The 27864-nt window shown below is 42.1% G+C and overlaps 2 long non-coding RNA genes across 2 annotated transcripts; one reads left to right on the plus strand and one right to left on the minus strand.

Annotated features, from left to right (window-relative positions):
- The first annotated feature begins 11096 nt into the window (after nt 1–11096).
- On the plus strand, nt 11097–12811 carry LOC103679884. Its single transcript, XR_573010.2, has 2 exons — nt 11097–11457; nt 12005–12811. It is a non-coding gene; the product is annotated as an uncharacterized LOC103679884 (long non-coding RNA).
- An 11349-nt stretch (nt 12812–24160) lies between these two features.
- On the minus strand, nt 24161–26646 carry LOC103679893. The gene is made up of 3 exons (XR_573014.2): nt 26560–26646; nt 25177–25233; nt 24161–24400 (listed from the first exon to the last, which is right to left on the minus strand). It is a non-coding gene; the product is annotated as an uncharacterized LOC103679893 (long non-coding RNA).
- Nucleotides 26647–27864: the final 1218 nt, after the last annotated feature.

The following is a 27864-nucleotide window of genomic DNA, read 5'->3' on the forward strand; positions in this document are numbered from 1 at the left end:
AAAAATCTCTTCTACTGGGGCACCTGGATGGTTCAATCGGTTATGTGTCTGACTTTTGATTTCAGCTTAGACCATGATCTCAGGGTCCTGAGATTGAGTCCTACATCAGGCTCTGTGCTGAGCATGGAGCCTGCTTAAGATTCTCTCTCCCCCTCTCCGGTTGCCCCTCCTCCCACACTTACACACACACACTTTCTCTTTCTCTTAAAAAAAAAAAAAATCCATTCTACAAATCTCTGACTACTAACTGGAGTGTTTAATCATTTACATGTAATGTAATTAATGTTAAAGTAGGATTTACATCTCCCATTTTGCTACTTGTTTTCTAAATGTCTTATGACTTTTTTATTTCTCTTACTTTGTCACTGCCTTTTTTGTGTTAATGTCGGGTTTTTCCACTATTAGTAATGCTAGTTTTGATCATTGACAAATAAAAATATCAACTACTTTAAGGTCACCAAGTGACTTTAAATCTCTTTTGAGATATTGATTGTTCTTCACTATTCTGATAAAGCCAAATCACGAGAAATATTTCATTGCATTGTTTAGACTTTAGTCACTGCTTACTTGAAAAATTCAACATATTATCAATAACAATAAAATATTTTTGAAAAGTTTTATTTTGTGTCCTAAATCCTTTCATTATTCATTCACACACAAGAGCCAACTTTAGGCTAAGCAATGATTTAGGCAGGGGAAAACAACAAAGAATGAGATACAAAAGGTCCCTGTCCTCATGAAGCTTGAGTTCTAGTGGGAGAGACGGTCAATGAATAAGTGAATAAGTATATTCTAAAATATAGAGAGAGATAAGGGCTAGGAAAAAATAAGGTCGGGGAAAGATATAGAGATACATAGTGGAAGGGCTATTTTAGATTGGGGGAATCTGAGAAGTGCTCTCTGAGGGAGCAACGTTTGAGCAGATACCTAAAATGAAAAGAGAGTCAAGTCATAATGGTCTGCTAGGGTAGTGTCTGAGGTGGCGAAAACAGCAAATGCAAAGATCATCAGGCAGAAGTGAGCTTGGCGTGGCTGCAGAGCCACAAAGATTCCCAGGTGCTGAGGAGGAATAAGTGAGGGAAGACTGGTGAAAAACGAAGCAGGGGAGGTGGCCAGCAATTATATATGCATGATCTTATAGGCCTTATTCTAAGCCAGTAAAAGATTTAAGCAACAGAATGACATTGTCAGTTTTACATTTTAAAAGGATCACTCTGGCTTCTGTATGGAGAATAAACTATAGGAGGGCATATACGGAATTTCTAAGACCACTGTGGTGGACATACATTGAGTTGACCTCTAATGAATCATGCTCTCATATGGGAATCTCCCCTGAATGTAGGCAGAAACTGTGATTTGTTTCTAATGGACGAAATATGGCAAATACGATGCCATTCTCTTGATTATGTGACGTTACATAAGACTTCATCTTAGCAGACTGGAATGTGAGAAATTCTCTTGATTATATTTAGGAAGCAAACCACCGATGGCCTATGGAGTGGGCCTTGTGTCAGGGAACTATGAGAGACCTCTAGAACCTATAGGCAGTCCCCCGCCAGGAGCCAGTAAGAAGTCAGCCCCCAGTTCTATAAAAACAAGAATCTGAATTTTGCCCACGATCTGTGTGAACTTGGAGGTGGATTCTTCCTTAGTCAAACCTCCAGATGAGAATGCAACCAACACCTTGATTACAGACTGTTAGACCCTGAACCGAGTACCCAGTTAAGCTATTTCCAGACTCCTGACCTGTGGAAACTGTGAGATATAACTGTGTGTGGTTTTAAACCACCCAGTCTGTGGTAATTTGTTACACAGCAACTGAAAACTAGCACAACAAATGAAAATGTTTTCATAGTAGTCCAGGCAAGAGATGATGATGACTTGGACCTGGCTAGTCGTCATGGAGATAGGGAGACGTGGTCTGATTTGACATGTACTTTGAACATAGAGTCTATACATTTTGCCGATAACATTGGACAATTAGCTTGGATAGGGTATGTGTGAGAAAGAGAAATCCAAGATGACTCCAAAAATGGCTCCATAACTAAATACCCAGCTTATAAAAATCAATCAATTTATATTTTACCCATCTTATCAATAAAATCTGGTCAATCCCTCTCTACATGCTATAGCGCCTCTCCCACCCCCTGACCCTTGTCTAAGCCAGGTTAGTTCTACCCATACTTCAAGGTTTAACTGAAATGTTTCCCTTCACTGAAACCTCCATCAAGCAAGATAGTTGCTTAAATTTGTGTTCCCTATCTTAGTCCGTTTGGGCTGCTATAACAGAATTCCATAGACTGGGTGGCTTATAAACAACAGAAATTTATTTCTCACAGTTCTAGAGGCTCAGAATTCCAGGGTCAAGGCACTGGCAGATGTGGCATCTGGTTCATAGACAGTCGTCTTCTTGCTATGCCCTCACATGGGAGAAGGAGCAGGGAAGTTCTGTAGGGCCACTTTTTTAAAAAGGCACTAATTCCATTCATAAGGACTCCACTTTCATGACCTAATCATCTCCCAAACACCCCACATCCAAATATCAAATCCCCACTGGGAGATTAGATTTCAACCTATGAATTTTGGGAGATACACACATTCAGTCTATAGCACTCCCCTAGAACATTGCTCAACAACCTCTACTCTTTCTCATTATAATTTATGTTTATACCTCAGTCACTTACATAAGGTAGATATCTCATCTTTTTCATCTTTATATTCTGAAAGCCTAGAACAGAGTCTGGGACATCTAGGAAATATTCAAAAGTTTGATGAATGAATAATTGCAGTTATTCTGAAAACACGTGAAATCATCAGATTAATTGTATTTTATTGGATTCTGTCCTCTCGTATCAACATAGTTCATCTCACTATATGATCAACTAAAGCAACTAAAGTATCTGTGTACTCAGATACTACCTGTGTAATAAATAGATTGCAGTGTGATTACTTGACAGTGTTAAGTCCATTAGTAATATTACTCCTATTACATATACAGTGTCTGTATGCATTCATGTGCTTGTGCATGTGTGTATGAGAGGGAGAGACAGAGACAGAGAGAAAAAGGAATCTGTACGCTGAAAATAATTTTTATTTATTTATTTTTAAAGATTTTATTTGTTCATTTGACAGAGATAGAGACAGCCAGCGAGAGAGGGAACACAAGCAGGAGGAGCGGGAGAGGAAGAAGCAGGCTCATAGCGGAGGAGCCTGCTGTGGGGCTCGATCCCATAACGCCAGGATCATGCCCTGAGCCGAAGGCAGACGCTTAACGACTGCGCCACCCAGGCGCCCCTGAAAATAATTTTTAAATCTAATTTGAAGTTCAGACACCTTCTTCATTTTTTTTCTAGCCTTGTAAAAGGATGAAAGTCAAGTTTTTGAAAAGACTTTGAGACTGATATTTCAACTACTCAAGAATGTGGAAAAGGGATAAGATAGATGCTGGGTCCCTTTAAAAAAGGAAAGGAATGTTCCAATATAAAAAATATGGTATTCATGGGCTACAGTTTGTTCAAACACACCGGGGTGAATTTCCAGGCTTCAATCCAATTGTATGATGCATTCAGAAGCCCTGTGCCTGCTCAGAAAAATGTCTCAGATCAAAGACTTTGAAAATCGTTTAGGAGCTTTAACTCTCCCGAGCACAGCAATGTTGGCCATTTCATTTAGGACCAGAAGAAGCTGATAGACAAATGATTATGGTTTCTCTAATTCCAGAAAACACACACACACACACACACACACACACACACAGCCCTCCTAAGAGGACAAGTAACCTGAAAAGATTGTTGGAAGAGCCTCTCTGAGTCAATTCACTATTTGCCCTAAAGTGCTCATTTTCCCACTCTTATTATTCTGGAACACCCAAATTCTCCAATAAATCATAAAAACATAATTACTATCACCTGGGAAACGTTTTGGCAGCAAGACTTATGACCTGAAGCATGATGGATTTTTTGACTCTCCAGTTAAAAATGATACTCAAAGCAGGCCATTACTTTGGTTACAGTTATTCACAGATTGCAACCAAATCTGAAATGCCAACCCCAGAAGAAAGGCAGACCTGAAAACAACTGAAAGGGTTTTCCATGGACAAAATCAAGAAGCAGAACAAATCCGGGCTGCTCAAAAGGTTACTCAATCTAAACTTAGTTCTTAGACAAGGATGGAACATCAGTTGATAAGGACCGGTATATCTTTACCAGCACGGATTAAAGCTATCCAGGAGATAACACCAAATGATGAGTCTCAACATTTGACCTCTGGTACTTGTGACCATTCAAACAACTGTCATTGCTGGAAATGGATAAGAATTGGAAATTATTTTTGGAAACACATTTAGTACATTCATCACGCCCCTCGCAGTTCTCTCAGTGACCCTGCCATAAAGAATGCCATTTAAAATATGTATGCTTGCGAAGGGGTGTGGAGGGGAATCAGTAGGTAAAGCAATATTTGTTTTGTGGTTACAAAAACAGAAAACATAAGTAAGACTTTTCTTTTAGAGAAAATCATGTAACTTGCAGATTAAAATAAATAAATAAAAACGAAACATCCAGCAATGAAAATCAGTAACCCAACATGGTTAAAACCAGTGAACTATGCTAAATTCTGCACAGAGTTTCCATAAAGATATTTATACACAGAGGGGAGATATTTTGAACATTGTTTTCCTGTTGATCTAGACAGGAAACCCAGCCTATACAGCCCGAACACTATTTGCATTGAATAACCGTTAAATTTCAAATCATTATCTTTTCAAATTGCCCAGCAATTATCTTTTTTTTTTTAAGATTTTATTTTTAAGTAATCTCTACGCCCAATGTGACGCTCAAACTCACAGCCCCAAGATCAAGAGTCGCACGCTCTATGGACTGAGCCGGCCAGGCGTCCCCCGACCAATTATCATCTTGCCACATACTTTTTCTAATGAAACTGAAACATCACGACCAACTTTTTTGTGTTTTAATTTTAAGTTTAAGATAGGCAGAATGGCATAATGAAAAGAGCAATGGATTTGAACACAGAAGGTACAGGTTTGAATCTTACAGTAATTGTGATATCAGGTCTCATTTTCTCATCTGCAAAATGGGGATATCTTCTTACTTTTTGTGACATGGTAAAGGTAATGAGAATCTAATGGCTTCTCTATAAAGATGGTGAATTAAACACATTCTTCCTAAAACTCAAATGCAACATCAATACAAATAATTTTATAAGACATAAATCCACAATGGTGGAACAGGGAAGGAAACTATAGAAACAAAATTTTGGAGGCAAGAAGATAGACAAGTGGTGTTCAAACTAGCAAAGCCAAGAAAGCTGAATCTTAAACCAACTGTGGGGAAATCTAGCTTAAGATTCATTAAAAGTTTCAGGAATTGATGAAACCCTCTGAAGGTGTGTGTGTGTGTGTGTGTGTGTGTGTGTGTGTATAATATTGATAAAGGAGGACTGGTTGAAGGATGTTTGAAAAGCAGTTGGGTCCCTGCATCCCCTCTCCCACTCCATGTGCTTGGGCAAGCTGCCCATCCCCCACCCCGGCAGATGACTGGAAGTTTATTCTCTGGGAAGAGTAAGCGCAGGGTCTCTTCATTTGGGTAATATCAGACACAGACAAGCAGACAGGGTCCATGACGAACCCAAGAAGATTACGTGAAGGAATTCACAGTATTCTAAGACATTCCCCACTCACCTACCCAACTCTCTATGCCAGCAACATTGGCGATCAGACCTGGACCATCCTCTGAGCCAGGGACTGAAGGAGTCTTCCTTGGAGAAATTTGAGCAACTTAATAGAAAAGACCCAAATATATTGACGTCAGTGGTTCTCTAATTTAGAGCATCACACACATTCAGAGCTTCCAATCAGTTTTGGAATCTCCTATTACTAAACGTGAATGGAAAAATCATTGACTACCAACATCCAAGGAAAATCCCTAATATAAAAAACACAGAAAATAGCAACAGCACATGGGGGGTGGGGGGAGTCACTCAGAGGAAACACACTAGGCAGGAAGGAGAAAACTTCAAATTAATATCATTAATATCCTTAGACAGATGAGAAAATATATTACATCCATGAAACATGAATGGAATGTTATTGAAGAGAGAAAACAAAATTTTAAAACCTTTTGGAAAACAATAACGTCATAGCAGAAATGAAAAACCCCCAGATTAAGAAAAACTCCCAGAAAGTGGAACTAAAATACAGAGATGGAAAATAGAAAATAAAACATAATAAAAAGAGAGGATAAGCCACGGACATCAAACAACTGATAGGAGTTGCAGAAAGAGAGAACATAAGAAATGATGAGAGGAACTTGGCAAAGAAATAATTCCAGAATATATCCCAGAAGTAAAGGACACTAATTCCCCAATTGAGAAATCCCACCAAAAGCCAGGACAATAAATGAAAACAAATTCATGGCAAGACATATTATTGTGAAATTTCATAACAGTGAAAGAAAACAAAAGATCCCAAAACCTTTCAAAATGTAAAAATAAGTAATATAAAGAGTTGGTTTTCAGAATGGCATTGGATTTCCCACAGAATCCTAAAACCTAGAAGATAATGGATCAAGGTCTTCAAAATTCTGAAAGAAAATTAGTTCCAATTTAGAATTCCATACCCAAGCAAACTATTAATCAACTATGAAGCTGGAATGTATACATTTTTGAATATGCAAAGCCTCAAATTATTTTCCTCCCACGCAGCTTTGCCAAGAATGCTACTGGAGGATATGCTCCATTACAATGAGAGAGTAAACCAAGAAAGAGGAGTACACGAGATTCAAGAAACCAGAGTTCCCACACAGACAACAGGCGAAGGTAATCTCTGAGATGATGATGAAGGGAGATCCTAGAACACCAGCTCTCTCAATCCTAGAGCACCATCAGTTTAGACTAGAGCACATACAAGAAGGGCACTACTAGCAATCGTTCTAAAACAAACGAACAAAACCCAAAACAGTTGAATTTGACAGATTATCTGATACACTTGAACACGATCTCAGAAGATGGAAGACAATTTGAAGATAAATTAATATAAGATACATAAAAAATTAAGCTAATAAAAAATGAAATAATTATTAAATCCAAAAAAAAGCAAGAAGTTATTCAAGCAGGGAAATCTAACCAGCACACTCCATAGCTCAACTGTCAAAATAATACATGATTTTTTTTTTTAAGATTTTATTTATTTGAGAGAGAGAAAGAACATGAGCAGGGGGGAGAGGCAGAGAGAGAGGGAGAGGCAGACTCCCCGCTGAGCAGGGAGCCCGACATGGGGCTCGACCCCAGGACTCCGGAATCATGACCCGAGCCAAAGGCAGATGCTTAACAGACTGAGCCACCCAGGCACCCCAAAAATAATATATGAATAACTGAATATTGACATAACCAAAATCTATGCCTTAATTAGGATGTCAGAGAGGAAATATTTGTGTGTAGCAGAGGCAGAATGAGAGAGTTAACTCCTTATCTTTTACATTAGGAAGTCAACGGATTATCTCTAAGCCTGTAAGATCAAGAAATAGCAGGGTAAGTTTGTTATCTGGACTAACTGGAAAATATTAGAAGAACAGCTGAGAAGGTAAATATGGTTGTTTTGGGGGAGTGGGAATTGTGAAGGGGACGGGATGAAAGTCAAGGATTGCTGTTCTCCATAGTAAACTTCATTTAACTTTGAAAACAATGTACATATACAACTTTGATAAAAATTAAAACCTGTAAAAAAATGTTAAATGACAAACCACGCCTCAAAATCATGTCTTAGAGTACCTGGATTGTAATAAGCAGCTAATAATGTTTTAATTCGTTTAAAATAAGAGTAGGAAGATGAGATGGGTGTCATAGTTCTTTCGCACAAGAGGAAGTCAGTGACTCAGAATGTGGAAAGCAGGAGCACATTGTCCAAGAGCGCATGACAACATCTCATCTTTGGAAACTGTATAGACTTTATTGGGTAGTAACTCAGACACAGCAAGGGGACAACGATATATTTTTCCTCATTGGCCCAGCAAGTCTGTTGAAACACAAATCAATGAAGCACTTTGAGCAAAGGCCTTACGTGCATGCATGTGTAATAAATGCATCTGCTTGGCCTGAAGAGAAGTATGAGACGGATCAGAATTATGAGACAAGTTAATGAGACAGCTCCGTGAAATGGATCAAGTTCTTACTCTCAGAGCTTATCTGGAGTGGTTCTCAACCTTAATTGCATACTAGATTCATTTGGGGAGTTTTAAAAACTCCTGATGCCCACAGCATCCTAGACCAATCAAGTCAGGATCTTCTTCAAAGTAACTTGAATGATTCCAGCATGTAGTGAAGGCAGAGAACATGACCCTAAGGCACGAGTTCTTGAGACTGGGCTATCTGCCATTTTCCAAAGCCATCAGAGCCCAGGATAAGGTAGACACACATGCTCAATGGGGAGAGAATTTGGGCATCCTTCCCTGTACCAGGTCCAACCTGCACTTCTTACCCAACCCCACTCTCAACTGGCACAGTTATATGACTATGTCTTCTGGGTCATTGTACGGAATGTATTCTCAATAGGGTGTCATCTGGGACGCCCGGGTGGCTCAGTCAGTTAAGCATCTGCCTTCAGCTCAGGTCATGATCCCGGGGTCCCGGGATCGAGTCATGCATCAGGCTCCCTAACTGTCACTCCCTCTGCTTGTGCTCTCATGTGCTCTCTGGCAAATGAATCAATAAAATCTTTAAAAAAGAAAAAAAAAGAATTATTTTTTAAAGATTGTATTTATTTATTTGAGAGAGAAAGAGAGCATGAGCAAGGGGGAGAGGCAGAGGGAGATGGAGAAGCAGACCTCCCGCTGAGCAGGAAGCCCAATGCAAGGCTCCATCCCAGGACCCTGAGATCATGACCCGAGCCAAAGGCAGATGCTTAACCTACTGAGCCACCCAGGCACCCCCAAAAAAGAATTATTAAAAAAAGAAAAGAAAAAAGAGGGTGTCATCTCCCCCCCCCCAATCACCAGAAGAGCTCTGATTGGTCAAAATCTAAGACACTGATGGGGAGTGGGCCTTAAAGGCAGAGACCAGGCTCTATTCTTTCCCTTTTATCTCTAGTGTCCAGCAAAGTGGACCATTTTTTTCTGCTTCTAGGCCACTGGCCTTCACACGGTGGTTTCAGGCACACTGGCCTCCTTTGTTTCAGCATCGCTGTGTGTGGAACTGTATCTCTCAGGAGAACCCAGTGAATGAGGACTAGGACACTGCCTCGGGCTCCTCGGGCTCCCACAACAGAATACCACAGATGCGTGGCCGAAACAACAGGCACCTACCTCCAGCACGACCTACACTTCTGGAGGCTGGAAGGCTGAGGTCAGGGTGTCAGCATGGTTGGGTTCTGGTGACAATTCTGTTCTTGACTTACGCAACGCTACCTTCTCGCTGCGTCCTCACATGATCTTTTCTTTGTGCACACGTGAGAGGCAGGATGGGGGACAGAGAGTCAGACAGAGAGAGAGAAAGAGACAGAAACAGAGATGGACAGGGAGGGAGGAGGGCTCACTAATCCCATCAGGAGAGCCCCACCCTTATGATCTCACCCAAACCTAATTACTTCCCAAAGGCCTCCTCTCCAAATACCATCAAATTGGGAGTTAGGACTTTAACATGAGAATGGCGGGGAGGAACAAATATTTAGTTCTTAACAGATGCCTTGGGCCTCTGGCCTGGCCCTTGGCTCCAGCACTGTCTTCCGGAGGGTGCCATGCTTTTGACTAAGCCTCAGTACCTGGAAGGGTATTTTAAAACCCTTCCAGTCCTTGATCTCTGCGTGCTTTTCCTCAGTTCAAACACCTCAGAGAGTGAATGGGAAAATTTAACTTCTGAATCCTTTACTAGAAGCACGGATTGTCGATTTTATAGGGAAATCCCGGGCTCCACTACCCTGATGGCCTAAAGAGGCGGCTGATGTTTTCCATTCTTCTCCCCAATCAAATGGTAGAAGCATTGTAGGAAATCAAGAAGAAAGACATTCTCCTAGCTCACAAAGCAGGGGTGAAACTCAAAATATTTCACAAGGGCAGAGGCATAGGCAATGATTATTTACAAGTCAATATAAGAGTATTTCAATATGGGGCGCCTGGGTGGCACAGCGGTTAAGCGTCTGCCTTCGGCTCAGGGCGTGATCCCGGCGTTCTGGGATCGAGCCCCACATCAGGCTCCTCCACTAGGAGCCTGCTTCTTCCTCTCCCACTCCCCCTGCTTGTGTTCCCTCTCTCGCTGGCTGTCTCTATCTGTGTTAAATAAATAAATAAAATCTTTAAAAAAAAAAAAGAGTATTTCAATATATTATTTACAAGTCAATATAATGATTATTTACAAGTCAATATAAGAGTATTTCAATATATTAGCAATGTGCACGGTAATCCCAGTGTGGTCCAACTAAATATTAGCCTTGCCCCAAAGCACTTAGGAGTGCAATGCTGTGCGTGCATTAATGAATTCAGGAATGTCCTGAGGAATGCGAAAGGTATGGAATGAAAGCCAAGCGGAGGCCTCCCGCCCCACACCCCTCACTTTCTCCTTTCTGTGCTGAACTTTGGATTTCTCCACCTGGGGCGATCCAGCCACACAGGGGTGCCCTGCCTAGAGACGGGGCCCAGCGTTAGCTATAAACCTGAATCAGCCTTTCCACCAGACAGGCCCTGGCTTGGGAAATAGAGAAGTGAAAAGAAAAAAGAGGTCCTTCGCTTCGGCTGGAGACAGGGAGGGAGGGTCACCAGCCGAGTGAGGAGACTCCGCTCGAGTTGCCTCAAATTACATCTGTCCACACACGCATGCGAAATGTTGCTTCAAAAATAAATGAAGTTAATTTCTCTTTACGGGTTCCCTTTCATCTCAGGGTTTCAAAGCACTCTGCCACAAAAGATCTGCATCTTCCCTCCTTTTTCAATCTAAATATAAACGCAGGGCCCTACGGGTTAAAGTTCAGTAAAGCCCTTTGAACTTTCGAAAGAAAAAGGGCTAAAGAAAAAAAATTATTTCTATCATTATAAGATCCAAGCGGCCAACCAGGGACCACACAGCCAGAGAACGCTCCTTCTGAAAAGGCCACGCCTCCGCTCCGATGACACGCCTGGTAATTAAAATCACAATTAAAACCAGCAGGGAAGATGGGGGGCCGGGACTAAAGCGCCCTTCCCCAGAAGCAGAAACACTCACGCCTGACTCACACGGGATGCATCAGATTTTCTCCAGCAGGCATTGAGAGAAAAGAAAAAGCAATTCGAGTCCAGGCCGCCCTCCATCTACTGACCCAGTAAACTCCATGTCTGGGTCGGTGACACATCCCTGACTCGCTGCCACCTCAGCGAAGTCCTAGTGCAGGAAGAGCCAGCTTGGCTTCCTGTGCGTGGAAATGTTTGCATATGCATTTTTCAGCAAAGGAAAGTCTCCGAAGCTCCCCAGTTCCAGTAGGTGAGTCATTAGTGGGTGTTTGTGTGTTGGGTTCTGGGTTTGAGTCACCACCCTTCCTGCTGTTGGTCTCCTCAATCCAGGGGGAGCAACCGAAAAGAGAGAAGCAGAGATGTGTGTGATGCTAAGAGGGGGCACCTGAAAGTGGGTCGGCTGGGCCATTGTATCAGCAGCTCCTTTTAAAGATCATTCTTCTCTCCGTAAACAAGTATCTAACATTTATAAATAACAGTGGGAAAGAGGAAGGGGGAGGAAGGAAGAGAAGTCAGTCAATGAAGGATGTGATTGAGGTAAGCGGAAGTAGAGTGTAGTCAAAGTAAAAATAGGCAACTAGCTGCCTGTTTGTCAGCTGAAGGAGGGAAGGGACTGCTGATGCTGATCAAACACTGCGGGGAGCAGCTCTCTGGCACCATCCTCGATGGCCTGGCATTTGTGGCCAAGGAGGGGGTGGTGTGCATAGGTGGGGCTGCCCATATCCCGGAACAATTCTAGAATCTGAAAGACCACCCTGGCTTTGAAAGGCTATCTTTCTGATGTTTCCTCCCTTCAGTGCTATGCCTGGCACCACTGATTCCTGGAAAGGACCTCAAGACCACCCAGAAGTCTACAAGAGGAATGTTCTACAAGGTCCCAGTGCCGTGCTGGGACCAGGTGCCAAAAAACACCAGCTTAAAAAAAGTGATGTGACAGTTTGGGCTGACCTAACAGCTGGTTTTTACTTCACTGGCACTAACCAATAACTCAAGCCATGGAAGATGGTTGGAAAAAATAAAGGTGATCATAAAAATATAAACAAAACAAAACAACCCAGATTTTGAGCTCCTGGATAGCTCAGCCAGATCTGACCCAGGGAAGGCATCTGACTACAGGCCTTCCAGTTTCCCTTAAAAGAAAGCAGAGAGACTGCAAGTAAAAAGAGCTTCAACTTTTCAGCTGGTATGAGTGCGGAAGTCAAAACTGGACCTGTTGTATGCAGTTGGAGGCTGGATACTATGTTTTATTTCGAGTATATATAATTAAAAGATATGTGGAGGCCCACACACTCTTGCTACATTAAGGACTTGAAGCTCAGAAAAACAGAGCTCCTGCCTTACCAGCATTCCAAATGTTAGTCAACCTACACAAATCCTTGGCAGAAAAGTTAACACAATGAAAATGAACTCTGCTGTCATTCTAGACTGAGTCACAAAGGAAGGAAGAAGTACTATTTGATTCAAAACATTCTTATTTGGGGGAGAAGAAATTATAATGCTCATCACCACCAAATGGAAAACAAAGGTTGTAAACTCAGGAGCTGTTTTCCTGGGACCTTGACATTTTAAAATAAAAGCCTTCATTGTTTACACAATACTTTTCACATTAATGTCTCCGTTTCTTGTTCTTCAAGATAATTATCTGTGGATATTACAGAACTTCCTGAACTACCCATTTTCTGTGGGCACATACATTTGAAAGATGCCCGAGGCCTGTTCCAAAACAAATCAAAACACAATAAAACTATTTAAAACACAATCCTGATTGTGACATTCTGTTTAAGTCATTATTCATGACACAGCTTTAAAAATTCTTGCAAAAAAGTAAAGACCTGGGATTTGACTGTGGAGTTATTTCACTTTTCCAGAATAATTCTCTTAACCTGCTCAGTCTTGGGTACCACTTCTTGGAAAAGTGACTGATGAGATGTTCTCAAATTTTATGACAACCTATCAAATAGCTTCCATGTGCAAACTGAGTTGGCTGCCCAGCTGAGAGTAGCTAAGTAGGCCCACAGGGGTCAGGTCTTTTCTGTTACCCTGATTCTTTAGCTATAGATTATCAATGTAAGTTCCATACCTGACCCAAGTCAGGCCAATTAGAGTACTGCCCTGGAATTTGGTCAAACTGCAACGTGGCAAAGAATCCCATACTCTCTTGATGAGAGGATGAGATGTGCAATTCAGAAGTATGGGGCTCCTTTTTTTCAGAGGAAAAAAAAAAAAGAGCTCATACCTACAGAGGTGAGACAGAGAAAATGCTGGATGCATTTGAGTTTTTGGTTCCATTTGTCCCTAAGATCATTCAACTTGTCTACAAGCATATGATATCCCAGAATCCTTTTTAAAAAATGATATCTGCTACCCTTCCCCACTCCCAAGCTAGATTTCTAACCTGCCAAAAAAGAGTCCTATTAAATATAGTGATCCATTTGATTGTGGAAAATAAATAAATCTTTAGCTAAAGAACCAAGGGACTCCACAGAGATATTTATTTACGTTGTTAAGAATCTTTCAAGTGTCTGGACAGTGCACATTGTAGAATGTGCCACTCTTATAGGCTGTGAGACAGGGAATAGCATCTCCACCCTTCTAGGAGCTAAAAGACTTGTCTGACATATCATTAGCTTTGTTTCCACAGGAATTACCATTTCTTGCTTTCTTATATTCCTGCCCACCCCCCAAACCCTCCCAACAGGAGCTATACAAAGCAGGGATATCGGTTTTGTTCACTGATGTATCCAGTACCCATAATAGGACTTTGCATACCGCAGGCTCTCAAGAAAGATTTACTAAGTGAATGAGCTAACCTTTGTCTGTATCCAGATCCTATTAGGTATGTTAGCTCTTCAAGGGTGCTAGGCTTAGAGACAGAAGGAATAATGAAATTGAAAAGAGGGAAGATAGACACTAAGAATCTTGGAACAAAAAGCAACCTTAAAGGTCAAAAGAGAACTGTTTTTAAATTTAATGATTTGGAGGGGAGCCTGGGGGACTCAGACGGTTGAGCGTTGGATTCCTGATTTCAGCTCAGGTCATGATCTCAGAGTCATGAGATCGAGCCCACACATCAGACTCTGCACTCAAAGGGGTCTGCTTGAGAAGGTCCCTCTCCCTCTCCCTCTACTCTTCCCCCTCCCGCCCCACCCACCGCTCATGCTTGTGCACTCTCTCTCTCTAAAATAAATAAAATCTTTAAAAAAAATTTAACAATTTGGAAATCTTTTGCTAACATCTCTGTTTCAGCAACTGATGCATAAATGAAGCGAATGTATCTCTCTCCATCCCACCTTTATTTCATCTCTATTTTACTTGCTGCTGGTTATACCATTATACATTCTTTCCTTCCTTCAGTAATAGGACCCCTTCACTTCTAGTTAAGCAAATGGCAGCCCAACCAAGAACCAACAGCTAGATAAGGTCATGTGACCAAGCTTTGACCAAGAGGATATTAGCAGAAGTGAATGGGGTTTTTTCTGAATTGTGCCTATATTTTATTTTTTTAAGGATTTATTTATTTATTTGAGAGGGGGTCGGGGAGGGGCAGAGAGAGAGGAAGAGAGAAACTCAAGCAGACTCTGTGCTGAGCACAGAGCCAGGGCTCCATCTCACAGCCCTGAGTTCTTGACCTGAGCCAAAACCAAGAGCTGGATGCTTAACCTACTGCACCACCCAGCACCTCTGAATGGTGCCTTTAAAAGGCACGAGGATGCTCACTCCTCAGACCTTTTTTTCTTCCCACTGACTATGATACAAGTATGATGGCGGAATGTTGGGGAAGGTCATCAAAAAGACATGACTGCTGGCTGATTCATGAGCTGGACCCAGGCACTTGGAGACTCAGCCCCTCCCCTGTTCTTTGAATGTGGGTTCCACGTGTCTTTCCCACCCCCAGAGGCTGCTCCAAGGACACAGCCTTGAGATAGTGATGTGATGTTGAGAACACCTGCAGGGTACATGTGGCTGCACCCAGGTAAGGTCTCTTTATGAACTTTTAAGATACGGTGGGAAAGTGGGGGGGTGGGGTATCCATTCATCTTGCTGCTGTCCCACTACGAGACTCCTATATAAGTTCACTTTACTCAGTAAACCTGCCATCCACCGCCTTGGAGTGGCCGACCTCTTCCTTTATCCCTCCCTGCCCTGCAGGTATGGGGTCAGATTATAGCCAGAAAGCTCCTGAGAGGGTTGCGAACTGGCACGGAACCCAGACTAGCCATCTTAGACTGCCACAGGGAAGCTTTATGCCAAGGATGGCAGAATAAAAATACAGAAGTTAAGGTTTATGACATCATGGATGTGCCATATTAACCCCAGACAGCTCACAGGTGAATAGTTAACATGAAGGAAAAGTAACTGTTTATTTTATTTGCGACACTTCTATGTTTAGGTCTTTGTTATTGTAGTTGAAGTGGCTTAGTAACTAATACACTAAACACAGTCAAAAGTATCTGACCAGGAACTTTCCCTATCTTCAATTGGCTCACACCACATTTATGTTTTTTACGTTTTGTCTTGTTTTTTTTAATTTATTTATTTAATTTGAAAAAAATTTATGTATTTTTTTTAGATTTTATTTGTTTATTTGAGAGAGAGAGAGAGAGAGAAAGCATGAGAAGGGGGAGGGGCAGAGGGAGAAAAAGACTCCCCTCTGAACAGAAAGCCCAACGCTTAACGGACTGAGCCACCCAGGTGCCCCATATATTTTATTTTTAAGTAACCTTTACACCCGATGTGGGGCTTGAATTTACAACCCCTGAGAGGAAGAGTTGCACGGTCTTCTGACTGAACCAGCCAGGTGCCCTGATGCAGCTTTTTATTTTTTTATTTTTATTTATTTTATTTTTTTTAAATGTTTTTTTATTATATTATGTTAGTCACCATACAGTACATCCCTGGTTTCCGATGTAAAGTTCGATGATTCATTAGTTGCGTATAACACCCAGTGCACCATGCAATACGTGCCCTCCTTACTACCCATCACCGGTCTATCCCATTCCCCCACCCCCCTCCCCTCTGAGGCCCTCAGTTTGTTTCTCATAGTCCATAGTCTTTCATGTTTCATTCCCCCTTCTGATTACCCCCCCTTTCTTTATCCCTTTCTTCCCTTACCGATCTTCCTAGTTCTTATGTTCCATAGATGAGAGAAATCATATGATAAATGTCTTTCTCTGCTTGACTTATTTCACTTAGCATTATCTCCTCCAGTGCCGTCCATGTTGCAGCAAATGATGAGAAATCGTTCTTTCTGACAGCTGAGTAATATTCCATTGTATATATGGACCACTGTTTGTTGAAGGGCATCTCGGCTCCTTCCACGATTTAGCTATTGTGGACATTGCTGCTATGAACATTGGGGTGCATATGGCCCTTCTCTTCACTACGTCTGTATCTTTGGGGTAAATACCCAGTAGTGCAATGGCTGGGTCATAGGGTAGCTAAATTTTTAACTTTTTAAGGGACCTCCACATTGTTTTCCAGAGTGGCTGTACCAACTTGCATTCCCACCAACAATGTAGGAGGGATCCCCTTTCTCCACATCCTCTCCAACAATTGTTGTTTCTTGCCTTGTCTATTTTTGCCATTCTCACTGACATAAGGTGGTATCTCAGTGTGGTTTTGATTTGAATTTCCCTGATGGCTAATGATTTTGAACATTTTTTTTTTTTGCAGCTTTTTAGAAGAGGGGGCTTAATCCAGGCCCTGAATTAAGGGCAAACATTAGGAAGTAGGGAGTATTCTGGAGGTTGAAAGTGGGGAGGGAGGACAGGCAGAATGAACAGTGGCCTAGAGTCAGGAAAATGCATACCTTGTTCGGTCAGAGTTGATAGCTCCTGTAGGAGATGGAACCGACATATTTTTGTTTTTGTTTTTTTGACTTCCTTTGCTTTCCGGAATTGCTCCTCCATTATTGTTTGTGATTCTGATTTTTTTGGGCAATCACATGGTCCCGCCTTCTACTTGATGGGAAGGGATTTGGGACTCAGTCTGTCCAATCAGAGCACTCTATGCCCCTGTCCGAGAACCCGGAATAGCTCCGGAGTGGGCACGTGACCTACACAGAGCCAATCAGAATCCTTTGGGGAGATTAATAAAGGCTCAAGAGGAGAAGGGATTATTTTCTCTTCTCTGTGATTGCTAGCTACGAAGACGGAGTAAATTTGGCTTTGCCGTGGGCATAACTGTTGTTACAGAGAAGAAGGCTGCCTAAGAATTAAGTCAACTTGGACAGATGAAGAGGCCAAGAAAGGAGGTCCTGTGGGCAGAGTTTGAATCCTCCCACGTTGGACTTTGCAGTTACAGGAGCCAATCAAGTCCTTGTTTCTGCTTTGTTGTAGTTTTGTCACCTGCAACGGAAAGAAACCTGACTAGCGCTGGACTAGCCAAAGAAAAGATTAGAAAGCAGACACCGTTGTGTTAGCTGTGGCGGCCCTAGGTGCTCGACCAAAAAGTTTGGACTTGCTTTTGAAGGCAAGATGAGCCGTTTAAATTAGGAGGCTGTTCGGGTGGTATAATGGGGTTCTTCGGTGGAAAGAGCACACCGGGTGATGCGTCTAGCCTTATCGCTTCCTGGCCGTGTTTTCTCGTCTGCAGAATGGGGGTGGTTTCAAGTGCTTTGCTGGGTGGCTGGGAGAAATACGTGAAATAATGTATTAAGCACCTACTACATTGTCTGGTACAGTTTAAGCATAGTAACTCTTCTATAGTGACGGTGGTGGTGGTGACGGTGGTGATGGTGGTGGCGGTGATGATGACGGAAGATGGAGGAGCCCAGGGAGAAGGAGGAGCAGGGGAAAGGGAGGGCTGCTCCTGGACGAGGTTGGCGGGCAGGGAAATGACTCAGGATGGTGTTGAGAGGCGCTGGCAAACATCAGCAGGACTATATGCAGTCTGGAAGTGCGAAGCGAGGGAAAGGCAAAAGTCAGTTATGAACCAAGGTTAAAATATCCGTGGAACTGACTGATTCTTGACCTTTCTCTTCTTCTGCATCCATACCATGAAAAATCGAAACAACAACACGGAAACAATTCTGTGTGTGTGTGTGGCTGTGGCTGTAGCTGTGCTTGCATATGGGTGAGAAGAAGCTTAAGACTCCATTGGGTATTCTTCCCAGCCAGTGCCCGCTGCAGAATTTGCGGGGTCCTGTGCAAAATGAAAATTCAGGTTCTTTGTTCAAAACAATCAAGAAAACAGTTTTTGGGGGCGCCTGGGTGGCACAACGGTTAAGCGTCTGCCTTCGGCTCAGGGCGTGATCCTGGCGTTATGGGATCGAGCCCCACATCAGGCTCCTCCGCTAGGAGCCTGCTTCTTCCTCTCCTACTCCCCCTGCTTGTGTTCCCTCTCTCGCTGGCTGTCTCTATCTCTGTCAAATAAATAAATAAAATCTTTAAAATAAAAAAAAAGAAAGCAGTTTTTTCCTCTCTTCTAAGGTCTTTTCCTTGATCTGTGTAGGCATTTTTGTTTGTTTTTGCTTTGAAATGTCACATTACCTCAGATATGGGGATACTTACAGTGTCAGCGCAAACCCTCCAGATGCCTGGGGCCCTGCCCTGCAACTTGGTTAGTGCCTGACCTTGATCCTTCCCACACTTGTGCCCAGGCCCTGTGCCAGGAGCAGAGGGCAGCAGTGGTCACTGGGCAGGGGTACAGAACAGGCAGACAAAAAAAGAAACACAAAAAAACCAAAAAACAGGAGACAGGATGGTGGTGGGAGGTGGGACTTTGGGTGAGTTGAGGTTCCAAAACCTAGCACATGCTCCAATGTCCTATTGGGCTTCGATTAGAAAATACAAATAAAAGATAAGATTATTGGGGCGCCTGGCTGAGTCTGTCAGTAGAGCATATGACTCTTGATCTCGGGATTATAAATTCGAGACCCATGTTGGGTGCGGAGATTACTTAAAAATAAAGTCTTAAAAAAAAAAGATAAAATTATCAAATATTTCTAGATGGTGACCAGAGACTATTGAACTCCAAGCATGTGATCCCCTTCTAGGATAGTTAATTTTATACATCAACTTGATTGGCCCATGGGGTGCCCAGATATTTGGTCAAACGTTTGTGAGTTTCTGCAAGGGTGTTTTTGGATGAAATTAATGTTTAAATCAGTAGACTGAGTCAAACAGACTGCCTCTTCTAATGTGGTTGGAACTCATGCAATCAATTGAATAAGGCAAAAAGGCTGACCCTCTCCCAAGTAAAACTTTTTCCTGCTTTCAGACTCATACTGAAACATCAGCTCTTTCTGGGTCTTGAGGCTGCTGGCTTTTGGACTGGAACTTACACGAATAGCCCTCCTGATTCTCAGGCATGTGGACTCTGACTGAAACCAAGCCATCAGCTTCCCTGGGTCTATAACTTCCTGACTCACCCACCAGATCTTGGGATTTGCCAGCCTCCATAATCACATGAGCCAATTCCACACACACACACACACACACACACACACACACACACACCCCTCTATGTATATATGTGAGATAGATATTTATCTTTCTCTTTGGAGAATCCTGACTTTCTGGGTATGGGGCTTGTGTGTCTCCACTGGTCATATAGCCATGAAGCTGGTGCTGTTCCTACTTTCCCCCACTTGTTCCCACATCCCACACAAAGAAAGAAGGAGGGGGAAATTGATTAGTGGGGAGAAGAAATTGCTTTGGTTCTAATGAGCTATCAGTAATGTCTTGGGTTACAATAAAGTACAAGTACATTTTTAATGTCTAACAATAAAGGTATAGACTCCATGAGACAGCTTGCAAATTTCCAGTGCTCCAAGCTCACATACTGAAACCGACTGAGGTAGAAAAATATTAATTTCATATGCTAAAGGATAAGAACTCAGAGGTAATGACTGAATGAAGGTCCATCCTGTGTACCATGAGCTCAGCTCTTTACCCTGTGCAAGGTCAACAGTACATTTTGTGCTGTAGGACGACAAGGCCTTATCCAAAATCCTGGGGCCAGATGTCAGAATTCAGAATTATCTTGGAATTTTACAAAAGTAATACAGTGTAAGCACTGTATACTATTTACTCTTGCAGCAGACTCTGGGACCGCACTCTGTGCTAAAATACATTAACATTTCTGAAGTAAAACACGTGAATATTTATGCTAGTTGGCCAAAGACCGTAAATAGCCTCCTGTCAGTCTAGGTAAGATTTTGCTTTCAAATGAGTTCAGGTGAGGTCGGATTTTGCTGCCAAATAAGTTACAAAAACCCAGTTTGTAGAGCTTTCTGGAGTTTGGAAATGCAGGTCAGAGTTAGGGAATTTGTAGTTCCTGTTTCTTTGGTTGGCCTCACCTGCCCGTTCACATTCACATTCCTATTGCAATGAAGTCAGAACAAAATGGGGGGGGGGTGCAGAACTTGGGGGGAAGCATCCTGTGATACAGAGGAAAGGCCCAGAGGAAGGCTTTGGGCTTAGCCTTGCAATTTCTTCCCACACCCTTTGGCCCAGCCACTGAGCGCTACGTGAGCCTAGAAGATGAATCAGAACTAAGATGCAGGAGACAAAAATCCCCACAACCTCTCCTGGAGCTGTTCCTTCATGCATTGAAGCACACCCACAGAAACTTCCTCCTAAGGCGCCCTAATGGCGGCTGCTAGCCCTTGGGGCCCCAAAGTGGGAAAAGTCATCCAGCTCTTTAAAAAAACATTCATGTCTGTCAACTGAGGGGCTGGTCATATTTACACTAGGGGAAAGGGCTTTAAGAGGCTGTCTACAATATCCAGTCATGGGGAGATTATCTGGAAGCATTGTTTTCAAATACATGGGGTGGGGAGTTATCTGTGACTATCACACACACAGGTAACTCCCCAACCCACGTTCTCTCAGCATATCTCTCATCATGCTGTCAATTCAGTTGGTGTTTAAAATATAGCTAGAGGCCTTGTTAGCATTTTAGGATGCCATCTTGGAAATTCTCAGTCCATTGTAGGAACGTTGAGGTTTTCTTTAGAGGATGTAATTTCCAAGCAATTGAATGTTGCTCCTACTAAAGGTAAAGGAAAGCTTTGCCCACAGGGACCCTTCGGCATGGCAGTGCCTCCTCAACCATCTTGGAATCTTACCTACCCTCAAAGGACCAATGCCATCACTGCTGAAAAAACCAGGAACAGAGCCTTTCCTGGTTCCTCCAGTTCAACTCTTACGTCTGAGTTCTCACTGAACATTCTCAGGGTCTCTTATGAGGCATCAATTACTTTTTATCTTGCCAAATTACATCTTATCTCTAAATAAGACTGGTTTGGGTTTTTTTGGGTTTTTGTTGGTTTGTTTTTTCTGGAAAGCCCTCATTTTTACATCCGAAACTGCTCCTAGGCCACAACCTTAAATGGAAGTAAATACTTAACAATGTTCTTAATAAATGAATAATTTTGGACTTAAATTCATTTTCCTGGTGGCAATCTGGGTTAAAAATTCCTAGTAACCTAGTAATTTTTGCATTTTCCAGCAAATGCTCAACAAATATATTAAGTGGTATAACCAATTGTGTACTAAAGATTTCTCCCTTCATTGTTACCAGTATCTTGTTATGGTATCATTTGTTGCTATGAATACTGTGCACTTAACTTTATCAGTATTTGTCTCCTGATTAGTTCACTAAGAAAATAAATTCTAGGGGCGCCTGGGTGGCTCAGTCAGTTAAGCATCTGCCTTCGGCTCAGGTCATGATCTCAGAGTCCTGGGGAGAGTCCCACATCAGGCTCCCTGCTCCATAGAAAGCCTGCTTCTCCCTCTGCCTCTGCTTCCTTCTCTCTCTCCCCCCCTTCTCTCTCTCTCTCATGAATAAATAAATAAAATCTTTAAAAAAAAAGAAATTCTATCTTAAAAAGGATCTCTAATAAGTTATTGGTGAAACTGGATTAGAAAGATACAGTGTATTATTTTTAAAAATCAGATTACTCACTGATTACTCAATATCAGTCACTACTGATTGTGCAATAGTGAAAGTAAAATTTAAAAGCAAGAGGCTGAAAATGGAGTTAGCAAATTAGACTATGAATGGAATGTGTAAAAGAATTAGGACTAAGAAATTTTAAGACTCACAGCTGTCCCTAGGAATTTAACCAGCCACAGTGTTCACCACAATAGAGTATATAAAGCAATGCATGTTATATTGGTTCACATTAAGCCAGGGCTTTGAAGTGCTGAAGTTCAAGCGAGAAACCTACATAATCCCGGTTGCTTAAAGAAAGAGAGAGAGAAGCAATTTATTCATCACCAGTAACATGATCATTCACTGTATTGACATGCTAAGGCAGTAAATATCTAAGATGGGTTTGTTGAAATTAGTACATTTATCTCTTGGACATGCAGAAAGTGGTATTTAATTAGCAAGGAAAGGTGCCAGATAAAATACAGAATGCCCAGTTAACTTTGAATTTCAGATAAACAACAGATAATTTTTTTAGTGTAAGTGTGTCCCAAACATTTTGCCAATAGTTGGGATTGGTATCTCAGTTCTGATTTTTTGTCATCTTGTAATGTCATAATTCATTTATTCATTTACTGATTCAACACTGAATTACTGAGGACCTTAGTCAATGATGAGTACTATGCCTGACATTTACCACGTAGTGGTGAGCAAAACAGATATGATCTTTTCTCCATCGTCTCTGCAGCTTAGTAGGCTGATATAGACAAGTAAACAATCGCTCTAGGGGTGCCTGGCTGGCTCAGTCAGAAGAGCATGTGACTTTTGATTGTGGGGTCGTGAGTTGGAGCCCCACATCGAGTGTAGAGATTACATAAGTAAAAATAAACTTTAAAAAAAAAAGGCAATCACTCTATAATGTGATAAATGCCATGATTCACAGTTTATTTATTAGAGAGGCAGGGAGTGCAGCCTTGGGTCAGAAAAAGACTCCCAGAGGACGTGATATCTAGATATGCCAAAGGCAAAAATGTTGGGAAGCAGACGCAGGTTCCTATCAGAGAGTACCTACCACAAAGGTAAGGCTTAGGGGACCAGAGATAATGGAACACTCAAGAAACTGAAAACTCCAATATTTAGTATGGCTGAACCATGGTGGTGGGAAACATGAAGAGGCATGTCATGGCCAGATCACCATGGGCCTTGTTTAAGCCCAACCGACTGGTCCAGGCAGCAAGAAGTCATAGTCATAGTAACTGATTAGAAAGCTCCCACTGGCAGGAGAAGAGAGAATAGGCTGAAAGGGAGGACGGTGTGATTGAGGGCTTGAGAACAGGTGTGGAGAGTAGGGGACACATGCAAGAGCTAGTTGGGAGGTCGCTCCACAACTGCCTTGCTCTTTGGATAGGTGCAATATCTTCGAGTCTCTCCTTCCCTCGCTTTGATGTTGTATATCATATCACAAGGCCCTGCTGCCTTGGCTTTGCAGGGCAGTTTTGCCTCAGCCATTGCTCTCTTGCCACCTCAACTGGAAGAAATAGGGATCCCATAAAGGGGTGATAAACCAGATGTGCAAAATTACTTCAATTAATATGTGTAATCATCTGTACATAATTTACCCACAGTGTGGTTTTGATTGACCTGGAAGGATTGGAGAACCAGCCTGGAAATGGACACTTTGCCAGGGCTGGGGACAGAAATGACCAAGAGCCTTGTTTGACTAGCTGCCTAAGAAGATCACCAATTATACAAACTACCCATACAGACAGCTTGTATTAGTAGAGGGATATGCTGTAGCTTTGTCGTGACGATGAGCTATGCCCAAACATGACGAAAGAAAGAATGTGAAAAGGAAATTAAAAAAAAGAGTAGTCAATGATAGACAAAGGAATCAAGACCAGTGATAAGCATGGATAAATGGGAAAGAGGAAGAAGCAAACAATGGCATCAGCTCAAACCAATAAGCAAAAACAAATAAGCAAATAAGGTAATCAAGTTACCGTTTATTGAAAATTGACTATGCACCATGAACTATGTAATACAGTGTATATGTTATTTAATTTAATTTTCACAAATGTACTGAGGAATTGCTCTTTGTTCCGATTTTCCAGATGAAGGAAATTGTGGCTCAGCACACTTAAGGAACTCTCCCAAGATCACACAGCATGTGAGTGCTGGAAACAGTATTTGCACACCAGGTTTCTCTGTCTTGAAAGGACAAGTGTGCCGCTCGTAGCCTCTGGCGTGGCATGAACGAAAAGATACTTTTCTCAGGGAGGGTCAGTCTGGCATTTCTGAAGCAGCACCCTTCCATGCTGAACAGAACAACAAGAACAGTTCATAGGCACCACTAAGTTCATGGAATGCTGGGATCTCCCTGCTGGGAGGTCCAAAAGCATCCATGCATAGAGCTGACACAGCTAACAGAGACAGATACTAGAAGTTATTCAAGATTCAATATATCCACCTATTACTTCTTAGTTCTACTGATTTAGAAGAACGCGCTGATTTAGCCAAAAAATATATATATCTATAAATTACTGACAGTTAACTTATGTATAGAGAATAGCAACATTCATTTGCAGCCAGCATTTGGAGCTATGTTCACCGAGTTCAAGTCATGTTGGACTAGTTACATTCCCACCTTATGTCTACGCTGTTCTGCTGGGCTAGGAGATCAGGGGAATGCCATAGAACTACTCAATCTTGATTCCATCCACGTTCTTAGAAAAATGCTTTCTGATATCATTGTGACCCAGTGTGAGAATGGTAAGCTGGATGCTAGCTCAGCTGAATAGAGGTATAGCAACTGAAACGATTACATCCTGAGAGGATGACGACTTGGGTGTATTTAGCGATACACTACAGGGCATCATACTTAGGACCTGGATGACTTGGAGAATGTGATCTATCTTCTGAACTTCCGTTGCATAATAAAATAATTGCTGGAAGTCTTCATGTGGATATGAAGCAACTCAATCTAAAATGTCCAAAACTGACATCATTATGCTCTCTCTCAGGCTTGCCTCTCTCTAGTCCTCCCCAACTCAGTTAATAGACTGCCATGTTAGTGGCAAGTACTTGAACTCACCTTGAACTAGCTTAGGCAACAAAGGGAAAGCATTGTCTCAGGAAATCCGAGGAAATCCTAGGAAAGATGGACAATCTAATTGTAGGAGGGGCAGGGATGCAAATGGGCTCCACGAACAACTGGAGCCAAATATTATAGAAACTCTCCTCTCTGCTTCTCTTGGCCTATGGGCTTCATTTTCTTTTGTTTCAGAACCACTCCTTCTATTTGGTGGAAAATATGGCTCCTAGCTCCATCACGTATATCTTGAAGCATTGTCTTACTTCAGGCCGCTGTAACAAAACACCACAGGCTGGGTGGCTTAAACAACAACAACGTGTGAGAAATATCTCACAGTTTTGGAAGCTGGGAAGTCCAAAAGCAAGACAGTCTGTGGTGAGTATCTGCTTCCTGTCTTGTAGACAGCCACCTTCTCACTGTATGGGGGCTACATGGCTGATAGAGAGATCTTTTCTCTCACGTCACTTCTTATAAGGACCCTAATCCCATTAATGAGTGTTCCATTCTCATGACATAATTAGTTTCCAAAGGCCCACCTCCAAATACTGTCACACTGAGAATTAGGCTTCAACAGATAAATTTTGGGGGTCACAAACATTCAGTCCATAGCAAGCTTCTATCACTAAAAAGGCCAGACTGAAACTCGCTTTGGCTCCAAGTTCAAAATTCTGGACAAGGACTCTGATTGTTTTGGTCCAAATCAGTTGCCTCCTCTGGATCCATTACCTGCTGCCAGTAGGTTGTGGTTCTAAGATTGTCACAGGGGAGGTGTCCTCCTAGACCAATCAGTTAAGACCATGGGGCCAAAATTATGGAAAAAAAAATTATCTCCCTTAAAGTAACTTGTTAACAGTTTTCAGGAGAAAAGGTGTAATTTTTTCCTCAGTAAAAAGCCATAGGTGTCCGCTATCATCATGACAAATCCATCCATACGAATCATTGAGAGTTATCCTAGTCTCCTCTCCCTCTTGAACTCCTGCAGCCGATCAGCCGACATACCCCCAAATGTATCAGATTTGTCCCCTCCCATTTTTTCCAACTAAGTTCCACTTTCTTACTTTAGATCTACTTCATCGCTTGCCTGAAACGTGGTGGTAGTTTTCTGGTCGCACTGTCTTCTGTTTTCACCATAATTCATATAACCATTAAAATGAACTTCCTAAAACACAAATCTGGTCATACTTTCAAGATTCTCTATCACCCAATGAATAAAGTTCTAAACCTCACATAAAACGTAAGGTCCTTCCTAACTAAACTTGGTGCCACTTCTCTAGTCTCATGACCACTGACTCCTAATTTATTCATATTCCAGGATTTGAGCTTGCTTCTTCTGGAAGTTCACCCAGATGTCTCACTCAGAAAAACAAGGAACATCTACTCAACTGTGGAGTAAGACAATTCTGGCTGAGCCACCCAGGCGTCCCTGGAGTAAGACAATTCTGAAGATCTCTTTCTTTAGCTGTTGATGAGGAACTGATCTCACACAGAACCTGAGGAGGAAGCAAATAGGAAGACACTCTAGTCCAAACTTTCTTTATTTTTACAGATGAAATACTGAGTCTGAGCAGAATAAAGTTACTGAGCTGATGATCACAAGCCTACGTCTTCTGATGCCCATTCCACTGCCCCAAATCCAGATGGAAGTGAAAACAAATCTTACAAACAGAAGAGCCAACAAGGGAGGAAGGGAAATAGAGCCCCAGGGAATAAAGATCCAGAAGAGGAGGAGGAAGTGCTTTCATTTTCTGGAGCCATTCCTAACCCCAAAATGTAAAAGGAGACAAGAAAAGCTTATGAAGGCTAGGGAGACGAGGGACCAGACACTACACACAGGAGGTGGAGGCATAAGAAAGGGAGAAAAGGAGCAATGACGAGCTTAAGAAATCATTTCCTTAGAATGGGGTGGTTTCAGGGCCAGGAATAACGGACCCAGATGGTTTTAATGATCAAGCTCTGCCTCTTGCCTTTCATCTGGCTGTAGCAGGAACTATCACCAGTGAAGGGCCATATCCTGTCAGTGGGCTGCCTCACAGGCTCCCACTGGTGCCTTGGAAGTATTTCACTGAAGCTGGGATACTTTCCCATTCCCCAAACCTCACACCAAGAAGCCTGCTTACCCATTCCCAGGACTGCTCCAATATTCAGGAATGTGGTGGAATTTATAAGAATGAATAATTCTCTCAGCCTTAGAAGTCTCTTTTGGTCCCGTCCTCCATTTACTTTAACATATACATGTTGGAATATGATTTCTGGATCATCTCAACCTCCTTGAAAAAGCAAAGAGTTGTTAACATTTGTGAGAAATACAGAAATACCAAACAACCTGAGGCCAAAAAGGATACTTTGAATCCATTGGACTCTGAGGAAAACAGCTGGTAAAATTCATGTAGAAAGAATTCTCCTCTCTTTTCTTCTTGTTGCCTTTCCTCAACAAAAGTTGAACTATTAAGAGATCCCAATGTTGAGGTTACCTCTGTATACTGAAGTATTCAAAAAAAATTGTACCCCATAATTAGCAAAGCAGAAAAGTAACTCCAGGAGTTCTGAAGTGAATCACTGGCCTTCCAGAGACTGACCCAAACTCCTTTTCCAACCCTTGAGTTAATACCAGTATCCTGAGACCCCAGACTGTGTTCCTCTTTTTCTTAGTTTGGAAAGAATGACTAATCCCTGTATACTATTCTTGGA

Source organism: Ursus maritimus, unplaced genomic scaffold (assembly GCF_017311325.1).
Source record: "Ursus maritimus isolate PB19 unplaced genomic scaffold, ASM1731132v1 scaffold_20, whole genome shotgun sequence".
Taxonomy (NCBI): domain Eukaryota; kingdom Metazoa; phylum Chordata; class Mammalia; order Carnivora; family Ursidae; genus Ursus; species Ursus maritimus.